Source organism: Paralichthys olivaceus, chromosome 2 (genome assembly GCF_024713975.1).
Source record: "Paralichthys olivaceus isolate ysfri-2021 chromosome 2, ASM2471397v2, whole genome shotgun sequence".
NCBI lineage: Eukaryota > Metazoa > Chordata > Actinopteri > Pleuronectiformes > Paralichthyidae > Paralichthys > Paralichthys olivaceus.
Genome location: NC_091094.1, coordinates 27,179,776 through 27,192,080, shown reverse-complemented (window position 1 = coordinate 27,192,080; position 12,305 = coordinate 27,179,776). Strand labels below are relative to the sequence as shown.

General features: G+C 40.5%; 1 protein-coding gene across 6 annotated transcripts in view; it reads left to right on the top strand.

Moving 5' to 3' along the window:
- Positions 1–12,305, top strand: part of plxnb1b (plexin b1b) — a 101,206-nt gene that overhangs the window by 21,039 nt on the left and 67,862 nt on the right. For all 6 annotated transcript variants that reach the window (XM_020086469.2, XM_069513707.1, XM_069513699.1 and 3 more), the window contains exon 2: positions 1,022–1,092. The gene's annotated coding sequence lies outside the window, so the exon portion shown is untranslated. The remainder of the gene's footprint in view (positions 1–1,021; positions 1,093–12,305) is intronic.

Sequence of the window (12,305 nt, the reverse complement as noted above, 5' to 3'; positions counted from 1 at the left end):
GGAAGTTAGGGAATGAAGTTTAGGGTTACCCTTACCCTTACCCTTACTCTAACCATTAAAATGATTCATTTTAGTTCTGATCAGACTTAACTCATGTTGTTAAGGTCTTTGTTAAGGTTCATTAAGTGGGCAACTTTCACTCCCTTTGTAAAGGTAGGCTTGGTAAATTGTTTCTGAAACACTTTTCATTCTCTTAATGTCCCGAAAGCCACCAAAAAATAAAGTCATCTTACAAAATGACTGAGGGAAGACCCGATACAATTTTGGTATGGATCTGGATTGGGGTTGGATCCAGGATTTTTTTTCACTTTAACATTGCATGGTAGGGGCGTTAATCAACATTATCATAGATTTCTCCAAATAATTCATGGATCTTTATGAAATCAAATCAGACATATTGGTTACTGGTATCAATGAGTGTGTGTAATTTCATTCAGTCATGCGCTCTATTGAGTGACAAAAATGAAGCCAAATGGCATCTGACATGTCTTTCACAATAGGAAAAAAATCACAACATTTTATATGAATGTGTGGTTGCATATTTATTGGACCATATCTGTGACTCCTGTGTTGGTGCATTATATTTCAGACAATACCTCACAGAGCAAACTTCTTAATCCGGGTTTTAATTGCTTTGTAAATTATGATGACTGTGTCGTCAAAATGTTAGAGCAAAGTCTTGTTTAATGGTGTGTCATGGCATTTACAAGGTGACTTCTATTGCGGCTCTTCTCTCACTGTGTTCAGCGAGCTCTCTGTTGTCATAGCGAACAGTTTACTTGCCTTGTACAAAGAATGAAGACTGTCATCTGCATTGCATGAATTAAGAAAGCATGACAGGCGTTGCAAATAGTTTAAGCCGATACATTTTCAGCCACTGGCTCCTGCTCGTGTCATCTTTTTCCACGTTAAGCTTCCTCAAAGACCATTTGTGTTGTATTGTGTCATTTCTTTGGCTTTTAAGAGAGAAGTCTGTACAAATAGGCTCTATCTGACTTTCTAACTGCTTGTCTTCCTCCAGGTTCGGAAAGATCCTCATGGAAACCATGGGAAGTTTGGAAATGGCAATAAAAGAGCAGTAGACTTCCACAGGTAGGAAACTAAATTTTTCTAATGCTTCACTAATTCTTTCTGGAAACATGTTGCTGTCACACAAACTCAGTTTTATTCTCATGTAATCACTGTAAATTGGATTTATTTTTGGCCAATGTTTTACACCAGAATAAGCAGATATGTCTTGAGGGGGTGATCACACAAATGTTTTAAATTATTTACTTTGTCTGAATTGTACAATAGAATATAGGATTTTAGTTTCCTCCTCCTTCTGTATGAGGTCCACACGCCCCCCAAACCACATCCCATCACTCTCACCAGCTATTTAAAGCACCAGTGGCAGCTCCCAATTACTCCTCCCCTTGCCAAACCAGAAGCTCAGGCCATGCAACGGAGGCCTCCCCACTGCAACTTCTGTTTGTTTTCTTATTCCCTTTTCCTCTGTCAGCGCTCCTCCTTAGTGCTCTTACTGTTTCTGCCTTCACCAAGGATTATTGTGTTTTTACTGCAGCTGAACTTGGTTATATAAACTAACGCTAGATCGGCCTTCCTCGATTCTCCTCCCTGTCCCACTGCTCTGCCAGGCTCCCGTCTTTTTGGCACTCCCACAAAGCCTAGTGTTTTGATTACATTGTGAAATTGGAGCCAAGACTATTTATTCCCATGCTGGGGTAGCGTGGAGGACCTGGCTGGAGGAAAAGCCAAAGAGGGGGAGGCCAGGAAGCTGTTGTGGTTGAGTCAGGCGGATGGTGTCGGTGGGTGAACTGCTTGTGTCTTCTCATAACCTCTGTCTATGGCCATGTATCCAGCCAGCTGTTTAAGATAAAGCCGGGGCCACATCCTACTGTCAGCAGTTTCCTGCACATAACCCAAACTCTGTTTCCCAGCTTCGGCCAATGCAGGGTGGCAGATTAGCTGAGTAGTTTGAGAAGTGTCACTGAGACTGACAGCAGATCCCACTTTGAGCTTCACAGCTGAAATACTGTGCGCACACTCACTAACAACAGGCACATCGTGTCCACTGAGTGTAGATGTGACGAGCTGATCCTCAGTGTGTGTTGTCAGATATTATTTAGGCACAGCAGTGAGTGACTCTGAGTTCAGAAACTGAGGTTGGATAAACAGTATTTGAGGCTTACTGCTTTTCTTATGTATATCATGTGCTCCTAAATGATCAAGTAATCCTTAATAAAGAGAAACAAAGACGCATTTACAAGAAAAACATTTTGTTTTGAGGTTTTTAATGGTTTCTACTTCAAAATTGTATTTACTCAATACTGTAATTGTTGTGTAAGCTCCTCCAAACTGTATACAGTAAACAGTATAAACCGTATTGATAGTATGAACACCTCTGCAGTGTTTAATACAGGTTGAGAATTGTTCTGGTGGATGTGGTGTGGTGTTATCAATGTGCATGCAGGGACTCAAGTTTAGAGGCAATTTACAGATGTCTCCCCTTCCCTTAACATCTAACTTGGCAGGGAATCCTCTAATCCCTGCATATACTGCTGTTTGTTCATAAAGTCTCTTTGTTTGTTTTGCAAAAGTAGAGGCTGCTTCGGCTGACACTACCACTTTTTACTCACATTTTACAGTTCACATGAATCTAGTTTTAGTCACACATGCGAGTGAAATGCTTGCACCAACAACCCTTAACAAAATACACAGGAACGCTTGACCTTAACTAATAATCACTAACATAGCTTCTCCTAGGTGCTGAGCATTGTTTTCATCAATTAAAGTGACGGACTGCAAAATAAACTGTAATGTAGTTTACAGTGCAATGCAGCTTGATCATTAATGACATACATTTAGTATTGTAGGGCCACTAGGGTGAAACGCTTAAGGTAACAACCCTTTGACTGCTTTCAGACATGCACTGGACTCCTCAGTTCCTCCAAATTTTCTCCAGAGGACGTGCATGTGCATTCTCCTGTTGAGAAAACGATAAGTGAAAAGATGACGATGATGTAGGGGTGCTGTAAACAAAGTCACATGATCTCCGCAGCAGGGTTAATACATCACTTCCTGCCTGTCTGCTGCAAACGGCTGCTCCACCTCTCGCCTGAATAATGCGAGGACGTGTTGCTGTTATGAACGCGTGTTGTGCATGTTTGAGAGTCGGACTGCGGGCAAAGTCCTTAGCAAGTTCTCCCGATTTTACCTAGAAGCCATGTCTGAAAACGCCAACAGTAACTCCTATGTCATGCATTAATACATTTTTAGACCTCTTTATCACTGCAGCTTCCTCTGCTTATTTTGAAAAACGTTGATCCTCACTCCCCCCCCCTTGTCTGTGTCTTCGTGTATGGCTCCTCTTTTTCCTCCTGAGCTATTGTTTTTGTTTTTCATTTTTGCTACCGTCACACCTTCTGTGTTCTCTCAAGGGCTAATTTTTGTCACTAACCAGAGTTCTGTTGTGGGGTTTGCAGGAGAAACACTAGTGAATGTCCGCAGCAACTGACTTAGCGTTCTCATATACAGCCCTTCTGGATGATATCAGGGGATTATCTGTTCAGTCAATGACTTGAGGGCCTGCAACAACTTCCAAACCCATATATTCCCTTTGACATCAGCAACGACTTGATTGAACAGCTTTTGCTAAATGCAAATTTGGCTTGTGGGATATGTCAAAGCTCTTCTTTCTGCGCTAGGACTTTTCAGAACCAGTATTCTGCACAGACAGAGCTGTGTTCCCTGCACAGACCTCTGTTGGGGGCAGGGTAAGCTGTGGCTATGCAGATTAGATTGCATTTAAGCCTATCAGACATCTTAACCATCATTGACTTGATTAAGAATTTGGAGTGATACCAAATAAACCTGCTTAAATGAGCTCATACTGTGCCCAAAGATTAGCTGAAGTCACAGACTTCATCAGAGAACTGTCGAACCACATCCAGTTCATTCTGTTTGGTGAGTTTTACCAAACACAGTGTCACAAGACTGGTCCACAAGATGAAGGGGGAAGCACAGCATGCACACAATGTGGAAAAACAAAATTAGCTGGATGGATTCAGTTCTACCACTTTAATCATGTTATCACAGTTGTTCTCCACTTGAGTTCAGTTTTTATTATAACTGTATTATAACTCACTAACTATATTATATCCAAGTTATATTTTATTCACAGTAATGGTTTCTTCCATACATCAGTCAGTCTTCTTTATTAATTATATAGACTATTGTCATCTGCCATATTTGTTATGCCAGAGTTTCAAAATGAACCAAAACATTTTACACTTCTCCATTGCTGTATTGTGTAGCTGGCTGCAGTTATGCATTGCAGTTCTTTCTATCATCTGCTGTACATTTGAAACTGTCACTCAGAATCTGTGGATGTGCATCTACAGTACTGCCATAGATTGAATGATTTCTGTAGGAAAAGCTGCATCAATACATCCCTGTCTATCCACATAAGGTCCTGTATTTGGTAACATGTTGGCTTGATAAGTTTTTGGTTGGTACAGGTGGTCATTTGTGCACATGTATGTTTGGGTGAAATAAGTTTTCACTGTTTTGTCTGAGGAAGTTACTGTTGATAATTGTTATAAGCCAGAGACGGCTCCTGGCAGCTCCATGAGTTATGTCTACCCAAAAATAAACAGACACTACAAAGTGCAACTGTCTTCTCAGACTGATGTTAAACTGAGCTGCCAGTGAATGTGAGTGTACTCAGTGTGACTCTGAGCAGAGTGAGACCTGCTAATGACGACAGTGATGACGAGAACCCCTGTCTCAGTGCCAAAGGGTCAAAACTCATTTCTTCCCTTTTATAAAGAGGGTTTTGGTTGGTGAGGTAAATACTTTCTTTGCCTCTTCTGAGGTGCACAAACATGGTGGGAAGGATTATTCATTTTTTTGTTGTATTTCACTCATTCCACCATTTTGACCATTTTAATATTGACTGATATTTTTAATGGAAATAAATATTTTGTAACATTCTGTACCAGGAACGCGCTTAAATTACCAGAGAAGATGATTAAATCCACTTAGTGCAAATATTTAAACAAAGTCACCACACAACTTTTGAGATTGTGTTGCTGTCTGTCAGTTCTGCCTGCTTCTTTCATGACTGAATGCTGCTTTTTAGTCTCACGGTGGAAAGCATATATTTCAGCTGTGTGTGAAAGAGTGTGGTTCAACTGAAGCTTTTCTGTTGGAACTGTTGCCACTTGGAAAAGCTGTACACCCACTCTGTAAGTTTTTAGGTAAAACATAAGTCATCTCCAGGAACGTAGTGTGGGCTGACTGAGCTCACAAGACACATGCAGGGGAATGCACCTATTTAATAATTCAATGAACATCTGTCTGTCTGTGGGACGCAAATGTCTTGAATTGTTCACTTCATAATTGGCATGTATATTAATACATTAATTAATGACCCAAGGAAGAGCAGTGCCAAATTTGGTGCGATTTGGACACACGATAAGTTCAATATTAATACAAATTGAATAAGCATTTCACATATCAGACTTTCACAGACATTCATGGGTGTTACGACTGCTGATCGTCACTGAAGCAACATTCATAGAATCACTTCCTGTTCAACAATTTGTCTACAAAGTCAAAGCACATTTTCCCTTTTGTTGATGCAGTGCTTTATATTGAGCTGACTTTTGAATTTGGGTCTGAAGATTTTGTCAATTGCTTAACAGACCGCTGAAGTAGCCGACATGCATTGTATGAAAAACTAACACCAGTTAAGTAAATAATCCAAACTAAAATATAAACCACACACATGAACAGTAATAAGGCTAACTGAATTTAGTTAGTGAATGGCAGGTTTTTGAGGAGTGCTCACTAACAACAAGGAATAATTCTGATTTAGGTTCCAGAGCATTAACACAGACCAAGCAAACAAGCATGTTTCAAATGGGCACTGCATTCGTGACATATGAGATGAAAAAATGTCAGTATGATTGTTAAATCTTTCTAAAATTAAAGGTCGAGAAAAGAACTTAAAGTCCCCCCACTCATTTACCTTCAGAGGTGACCGTGAGGGATGTAATAATGTTAGTAATTGGCACTTTACCGAGTTGAAGCCTGTCAGTAGTACATCCATTATTGCTGTGTGTGTGTGTGTGTGTGTGTGTGTGTGTGTGTGTGTGTGTGTGTGTGTGTGTGTGTGTGTGTGTGTGTGTGTGTGTGTGTGTGTGTGTGTGTGTGTGTGTGTGTGTGTGTGTGTGTGTGTGTGTGTGTGTCAGATGGATGTGGTCATCTCTCTAAGTGACTGCTAATCATAAATCCATCTCCAGAGGACTGTAAATCACCGTCAGTCCATTTGTTCCTGATGACAAAAGAGCCTTTTGTAAGAGCAGTGTCAGGCAGCAGCTCGAGAGCCACACACAGCAAGAGCAGGTATGTTGTTAAAGCACCTCACTGAGCCATATGGTTTTGTATCTGCTAAAAACACTAAACTTACATCAAGCAGTGAAACAAGCACAGTTTTCTAAACCAACAATTGAATCCAATGAGCCAATTCATGATCTGAAGATGATGGTGCCACATTTAATGTGTAATTCACCATGGAGGGTTCAGCTTCCCCAGGGGTGCTAATGTCAGCCTGCAGGATTTAGCTTCTTTCAGGTTATCAAACATTGTACAATGATAATTGCTTTTTACATAGACCTTGTGCATGACCCAGTGTTTCCTCAGGTTATACATGCTGCTCTGACCAGCTTTGCATTTTGCATCACCAATATTGCTGCAAGAATTGTTTGCATAAACTTTTGTACAGTGTAAGCACACTTGTCAGTGCTTGCCATTGGCTGGCAATTGCCTTGACTCAGCCAGTCAATCTGCACAACGGCTTGTAAAATCTTTTTTCAATGGGCTTTTTGCTAGTACTTGTCTCTTTTCTGGCATTTCTCATATTTGCAAAGCAGGTAATGACAATCAACAACAGTACAATTTGAATGAACTCCAAGTTAACTGTTGTAAGAGTCATAGTTATTGTATAGTCTTCTGCATTGCGGCTGCTGGGTAGACTTGAATCAGTTGTTCATACGTCAAAAGGGTAATTTGCTTAATCTACCCTGGTCTTTAGATACCAGTGGAAACAAAGGCAAACAACGGTCTGAAGGAACCTTTAATTGGGCTTAAAAGTTCTGCTATTTCTGGCTGAAACGTGGCTTTTGATTTAATATGAATCAATTTACAATAGAACCGACGTTATTCAGCCGGTACCCACTCAAGTAAAGAGTTCAGTACACAACCCTATACTAACTACAGACTATTTTAGTCATTTTTGTTTCCTCTGTTTGACAGTCCATAAATCGTTAAACAAACATGTGTTGTCATGCCAAGTGCAACCGACCTCCCTTATCTCCTCACGAGACAAGGTGACTTTCCTGGAATAAAGCAGATTAAACTCACAGCAAGCAGAACAACATAATCAAATCATGTCATTTGGTCAACCTCTTTTTATTGGCCTGCATGAAAATGAACTATGCCTTTATTTCACATGACTTTAGCCAATGAGACAGAGGAATGCAGCGTAGAGGCCAGTCGCTCATTTCACTGATTGTGTCCTCTCTTTTTTTTAAATTTAAAGTCACCTACATTCATCTTGGGCTTCCCAGACAAGCAGAGCAGTGTGCTGAATCTAAATCACTGCTTGACCATTTCCGTGACATTCACTCCCCATCTCAGGCTTTTCAGCAGCCTGAAGCTTTTTTTCCATTTAGCTCCATATCCTTCTCTCTAAAGCCCTCCATCTCTTCCATGATGCTCCAGACCTCAAGGATATTAAGGTGAGGATGAGAGCTTTTACTGGGTGGTGTGCTGCTTTTGATGTTGGAATCCTGAGGCGGGAGGCTGTGTAAAGGTGAAAATAAGTGGGTCATCCATGTGTTTCTGTTCCATATTGTGCCTGTCTTTGAAAGGAACATGTGCTGAAACAAGGATGTTTGTATAAGAGGAGCTTTAATCTTTGTTTACATCCTCAACAGTACAAAAGAGCTTTGACTTTAATCTTTGTGATCCACTATTCTAATTTGTTCAACCCATTTTAGATGCAGTCCTTATTTAGTGTTCTCCTCTGTACAGTGGCGTGCATCACACTGATTTTTGCTTATCAAATGTATTAAAATGAGAGGATGCTGCTGCTCTGCAGGGGTTTGGATTGTTGCTGTGGTTCTGGTTTAGCATCCATGTGAAATGTTTTGTTGTGAAATTGTTATGTAAAAGTAGTTAAAGCAGTCTTCTTGGATTTCTATAATTTCAACCTGCCCAGATGTTTATTATTTTTCTTTTGTTATCAACAATTCTCCTTATCCACAAAGATGCACTGACGAGTGTGTGTGGATGGCAAAACTGCACAATAAAGAGCTTTGAGTGGTCATTAAGACTAGAACAGGGCTATATAAATTGCCATTGTATTGGTGTCAGTGATGGTAACGTTAATGAGCTGTGACACACAAAACAAGCAAAATAATTTAAAATGTCCTTGTCTAAGAATCACTAATAATAATCAATGTTGATGAATAATGAATACTGATTTGGGCATCAGTCACCACAGCAACGGTCAAAGGTTCGAGGCATATGGGTCAGCCCTGATTGTTTCCCTCAGGGTGTGGGTTCACTTACCCTCAGTGGTTACACTCTCCACTCACCAGTGATGGTACTTTTCTGCTAATGACTCCTCCATTATTACACAGATACATAAGACATGTTTTAATTTCACATAATGCACTTTGCACAGGTAATTATTGTACCTCATAAAGTATGTCTGATTTAACTGCTTTAAAAGGAGTTGACTGGGTACGAACTGATAGTTTAACTTATAGTTAAATGGTTAGTACACCCAATAGAGGAGAAGAAATACAAAATTATTTCTTATTTTATTACACTTGTAGTGTAAATTGCTTTACACTACAAGCCACATTCACCCATTCATACAGCACATACTATTCACACTCCAGGGGCACTTCAGGGTCTAGTATTTGTCCAAAGCATGTGGACAAATACCTCAGCATGTGGACTCTAGAAGAGTGGATCAAACTACTGCCCTTGTTGTTAGTGGCTGTTCTACCTCCCTGAGCCAAAGCCACCCAAGCCATTTTGTGCATTAATTAAATTGAATAAACATTTTTATCATTTAATTATTGTCACCACAGCCCATTATAATCCAGCATTTCCCGTAGACTTCATACAGTTTATGACAGTAAGGGGTCACAAAGGTCATTCTCACTGGCCGCAGATTAGTAACAGTTACAAAGAGAGTTAAGAAAGAACTACATGCCACAACTGCAGCTGAAACTATGACTGCATGGACGGTAAAATGATATGGACCACATTAGGAGCACATAATATGATAGTGATGCAAACACCAAGTTAGAGATCTCTTATAATATTATTATATATCAAATATATTATCATGAGAAAATGCCAGTGCAGATATTTTTTTCCAGTCTAGCACTGATGAGATGTGTAAAAATTGTCTCATTATGGAACTGTGGCAGGGCAGATTGGAACATGGTGTGTCGCCACAGTCTAGAGAATCAATGGGAAACACTTATTTTGATTTGAGAACACTTTGTCCATACCCTTACCCCTGTCTCATTTAACAAGCCCTCATTCTGTCCTCCATCCCCCTCTCCATCCATCCTGAGTGAGAAATAGCAAAGACAATGAGAGACCGGTAGATATGGTAGATGACAGGAGAGACCGAGAGAGACAGTGGAGGGGAGGGCGACTCATGGAAATTGATGGAGCTGAGGCTGATGAGACAGAGAGATGAGATGAAGAGAGAGAGTATGCTCAGAGAGACAATGGACAGAAAAGGTGCGGAGGCCTAATGATACCCAGACATACAATAAAACACACATAAGACCAATCAATATGGTATGCTATTCCCAAGAGACACACACACACACACACACAGAGCCACATACACTATGGGATTAAAGGACAATACAACCATTTTGCACCCTTCCCCCTCCTACACACACACACACACACACACACACACACACACACACACACACACACATTTACATACAGACACATTAATGGTCTCTGAGGGCGAGGGAGTCGACAGATTGGAACCCGTCCTGCCATGTTTTTTATTTGCTTATTTACATTTTGCACTGACCAATGGGAGTTAAAACAGAGACCAGGGCTTTCTGCTTCTGAAATGAACAGTGGCAGTGATCGATGGACTGAAACACACATTTTAAATATTTGTGTGCTGCATCGGCCTCAGAATAACACGGAACTGGTATCACAGGCTAACACTATTGTAATTGTGTTGTTATACATGCAGATTTTATAATAGAAGAGATCATGTTAGTACAGTAACTGAGACTAAATACTGCCTCTTATAAGATGTTTTCCTTTTTTGTTTTACAGTATTATATGGTAGTGTTGTTGACAGCTGAGGTTAAGTTCAGATCTGTTCAGAATTCAAATATATGCATTCAATCGTCGACATGCTCATGTCATGCTCTAATGACATGCCAAATTCTGCAATTACAAACTTGTGGCCAGGGTACTGATCCGTCATGTCTCTAACCTCACTGGTTTATGGAAACCCAGACACATTCACTTTCTCCTTCTTCTCTCTCCAAAACACACTGATAATCAGGTAACCCGATACTTTATTCAGAACAGAAACCCAGCTCACAGGCTGTTCATTGGTGACGGTAGATTTGTCAACAGCAGCCACTGCTGTGTCAGAGTCACGCAACTAGGCACACATTAATCATGCATTCTTACTTTTGTTGTTTTGCTCTCATTGATGCCATTAAAGTGAGTAACAGGGGTACTTTTTGTAAACTGAGCCAAAGTCTTTTAATCATTGTGTAACTCAAACTTTGGCTGAATCATAAGTCTCTTACAGGTCATTCTTTAGCTTGTGTCCACAGTGTATCAGAATATATTCAAACAAACTGTGTATCATGTCAACTTCGTTCAACCCTAATTTTAAGAAAAAGCGATCACCACGGATCACTGACCATGTTTCAAACCAAATGTGTTTGGAGATCCAAATGGCTGCTATTGAAAGCCTAAAGGCAATACATGATATAGATTAAAATAAGAATATTTGTTGTATATTTTCAAACAGTCTCTCCTGGAAGGTATCATTTTGCTGTTCACATTGAACCACAAATGGTTGTATAACAAATGGAAAGGAAAGAGAGCTAGAGAGAGGAGTGTAATTTTTGGTCCTCATATCCGCACAGCCAGCCAATCACGGTGTGAAGTAGCTGTGATTGTTGGAAAGTTACGTGAAATGGTGGACACTGCCATACCACAGGATAAATCCTGCTTTAGACGACCAGGATGTTGCTGGGCCCCTCTCTTATGGCCTGTTGCCCAGTAGGCCTAATTTAGTTAGAGGACAGGCCACATCTGATGACTGTAATTTCTGTGTTGGCCAGAGTGACATTTAAGAACACATGAATCCTCACTCTCCTGCAGTAGACGAGATGAAACTATCAAACATGTTTCACAGCAACTTGAATCTTCCAGACAAGACTGAGAGTTTGGAGGGGCAATTAAACGGGTGCCTTATCCTTCACACTGCACTGGGGTGCTGAGGCACCATAATGATTTTGCCAATGTGCAGTTTCTCTAAACTCACAAGAGAACAAAACGGCAAACAGTGGGACTGTTTGTGCACATGGCCTGAACGAAGCTGACTGCGTGGCGTCAGTCGTGGAGGAGTTTTAATTGTAGTTGCAGAGGTCAGAGACGCGGACTCACTGCTGTGCAAGAAGACTTAACTAAGACCTTTGGGAATTGGAGCAGTGCTGAAGTGTGACTGTGTGTTTGTGCTAACACGGTGATTAGATGTTTCTGCGTGTGTGTGTTGGAGCGTGTAATTACTGGTCTCTAGTTTACTACCAGCTTGTTACCTGACTCCCTCAAAGCCCACAGATCCAACTGTATAATGAAACCAAAAACCTTTTATATCCTCGTCTGCTGTTGACTAGTCCTGTAGACACATCAAGAGCATGCATGAGCAAAGAAAATAAATTAGGTCAGTCGCCATTGATGGCTGCTTAGGTAAAAACTTTCATTGCTACAACACAAGTTTTGCAATTCCTTGATCCTCGATATCCACTGTCTCTGTACCTCCAATAAAGAGATGTGATCATGTTGTTTTAGTGCTTGGGAACAGAATTGTGCTACATCTACGAGTAAACGATAACAGAGAAGAGAGTCTACAGTGTTTTTTATTAGTGTTTTAACAGGTCACATTTATCTGTGGCAGCTTACCACAGCAGAAACTAGAATTGCAGTAGAGT